This window comes from Drosophila takahashii, chromosome 3R, assembly GCF_030179915.1.
Source record: "Drosophila takahashii strain IR98-3 E-12201 chromosome 3R, DtakHiC1v2, whole genome shotgun sequence".
Lineage (NCBI taxonomy): Eukaryota > Metazoa > Arthropoda > Insecta > Diptera > Drosophilidae > Drosophila > Drosophila takahashii.
The window spans coordinates 14,876,520-14,879,716 of NC_091681.1; positions in this window are offsets into that span (position 1 = coordinate 14,876,520).

Here is a 3,197-nt window from a genome sequence, read left to right on the forward strand (position 1 = left end):
ATTATACCCTTGTTTTCTAATCGTTTTCAGCCAATTTATGGTTGGCCTCATGACAAATCGCCCATTGACAACCATAAACTAAACACCCCGCGAAACCCAACTCTTTTTGAAGATATATGTCGGGGCATTAAACATTTTGGAACTGCCAGACGAAGAAGTAGTCATCTCATCAGTTGATCAGCAAATCCATCATGTTCGAAGGGCTGTGGATTGTTTTTCCCTGGATGTTGGATGTTGTTCTTGCCTCTGGCTAATTTGTAGCATTTCGGTGTTTATGTTTGCCACAAGACCGAGAACCCAAGAAATCTTGCGCGGATGATGATGGCTGGCCACCAAACGAGGAGCGATGATGACGAGCATCGATATGCAGGGAATGGGAATGGGAATCGAATGGAATCGGTTCTGTTCGGTTTGTTTATTTATTTAATTTCAGTCAAGCTCAATTAGAAACCCAAATACACATCCAGCCGGGGAGTGAGTGCGAGTATGGCATGGGCCTGGTATAAATATATTTCTCCCGGGTCTCGTGGCGTTGTTTGGCTTTGGCTCTGGCGCTTTTAGCTTTATTGATTTAAAAAAATGAAAAATTTATGTTTAAACAAAGCGTATGCGCCATGCATTCGGTGCACAGGGCGTTTCGATCTGATTCTGAATCGGAATCGAAATCAGCATCAGAATCTGGATCCCATTCCATACGATTTGGCCATTGGCGCCACCACTTAAAAACAACATGAGCAAGAAGCTTGGCGGACTTTCAAATGTAAATAAATAAACAAACAACGGCTATCCAAACGCCAAATCGAACCGAAACGAAGAAAATCGAAATAATCGCACCGTACTGATATATACGTATATAAACTTATCGATTTGGGCGCCCAAAAGGGAAGTGTGTGTGTTTTGCATTGTCGGCAAAACGCCTTTTGATGCCATTGGGTCGGCGGAAATAAGTTCACATAATCAAAAATGCAATTGGCGATGAATGCCAGCAATGCAACAATACAAATAAATTGCAATCATTCATCAAAAACAAAAGACTTGCCGGCAGTCGAAGTCGCAGTCTCAGCTCCAGCTTCAGTTGCAATATCTGTTGTTGTTGCTGCTGCGGTTGCAACTTGCAACTTGCAACGGTGGCAACAGCAGCCACTGCTGCTGCAATTGTGGCACCTTATTTGGGCAATTGGATGATGAAGATAGAGGGGGAGAATATAGCAGGACCTAAGCAGTTACAGTGGTAAACAATTAAAAAATGCATATATTTAAACAATATTAACATACTTTTCTTTGAGAGTACATAGTTGCCTAAAATGTTGACAAATTCATAAGATTTTCTTAAAATTATGATTTTTACGAAACATTTTAAAATTTTTTTTTAGCTCTTAACTCAAAATTATTTAAATAAAGCGGACATGTTGAAATCAAAGAATAAATTATAATTGAACATAAATTTTTAAAAGTTGAGAAGTAGGTAAACAAAAGTAATGACACAAATATTATTTATTTAAGGAATTGTTACAGAGTTATTATTCCAGCAGGCTAAAAAATACACCAATCATACCTTTATAACCTTTCTTTAAATTACAGAGCTAAGTTGCTTTTAATTAATACATTAAAATTAAATAGCAGGGACCAAAAGTAATCCTTTTTTTTTTGAGTTAAAAATAAAAATCACCATTTCATAAGCAAAAAAAAAATATCGCTCAAAAATAATGATTATTTTGTGAGCGATATTATTTCGCTTAAAAATATCACTTAAAGTGTGATGAATAGTATTCAATCATTTCAAAACTTGGCTTAGAAATGATCTTTAAAATACAAGAGGTACTCCAACCTCAAGGGATTTTTTACAAAAATCAGCCAAGATCACAATGCAAATTCGCACTTTCAGCTGGAACATCTTGATCTTTTGTTCGCCGATGGCACCATCACCGTCACCAACCTTCGTAATCGGCTAATAACACCCCCAGCTGACCTGATCTGGTTTTAGTTTTTCGCAACCACTGTGCGGCGATACAATGTGTGTCTTGTGGCGTTTTCTACGAATTTCAGGAGCCCAGAGATCAGCTCATAAAAGGAGGCACTCAACAATCAAGCATGACGAAATGGCCAAGCGGCTTTTCGCCTTTTTGCCTTTTGGTTTTTGTATTTCCTCTTATTATTTTTGTTGTTTTTGGTTTTAGCCGTTTGCCACAAAGCCGTATGCAAATGCAAAACGCCGGAGCGCAGAGTGAAATAATGCGCTAAAGGCCCGCAAGACGTCTGTCATTGTCGATGTCGCAGTTGTCGCAGCGGATTTGCCTTTGTGCCCCTGCCGCAAAGTCAATTGTGAGGATATATCTTCTGAGGATCGGAGTATCGGAGGATCAGAGCATCAGAGTGCCAGAGTATCTGAGTATCTCGAGCATCTTGAGCATCTCGAGCACCGACCTCGGATTAGTTAGCTCCTGCTGGGCAAGTCCATAAAAATTTGACTACCGCTTTCTCTTTGGCCTGCGACCCTGACAATCTCTATCTCTCCTTTTTTCTCTCGCCTTTCTCTAAATATTTTGATAGCCTGTGTGGTGCGACACCCAGTGTGTGTGGTCCAAATCCGTATCCAAATCGCAGTCCAAATCCGTAGCACAATCCAAAAAAGTGAAAGTATTTTCCCTGCCACTTGAGTCAGCCATTAACCTACCGCAGTTTGTATATAGAACGAAGCGGAAAAAAAAGATAGAGAACACAGCGAACTAGACACAAATTAATACTAATAAAACGCGGGGAAAGTGGGCGGGGGAAGGAGGGCAAACTGTTAGGCGATTTACGACTTCCTCAACATCCTGCACACCGAATCCCAGACTCCCGGTTCCCAATTCCCGATTCCAGATCCCCAAGAAAACTCCCTAGACAGATAGAAATCTTGAGAAGGGTTCGGTTGGCTTGAAGGCTTTCAGTCAAATGCTTTTAATTGATGTTGGCCAATGGCCATCAACAAATTAGTCCCATTTCCAGGCCAAAAGTCGCCAAATAATTTAGTCGCGATTTCAGTTGAAGCAAAAAATAAACACAAATAAAAAAAGGAATAAAACCAAATGCGAAAAACAAGCAAAGGAAGAGGATCGCCGGGCGGAGAAACAAAGGCTTCGGCAGTCGAGAGCCGATCAGATTAAGTGCTTATAACATGGACATGACTCCATTGACCAGCAGCAGCAGCCCAGCAT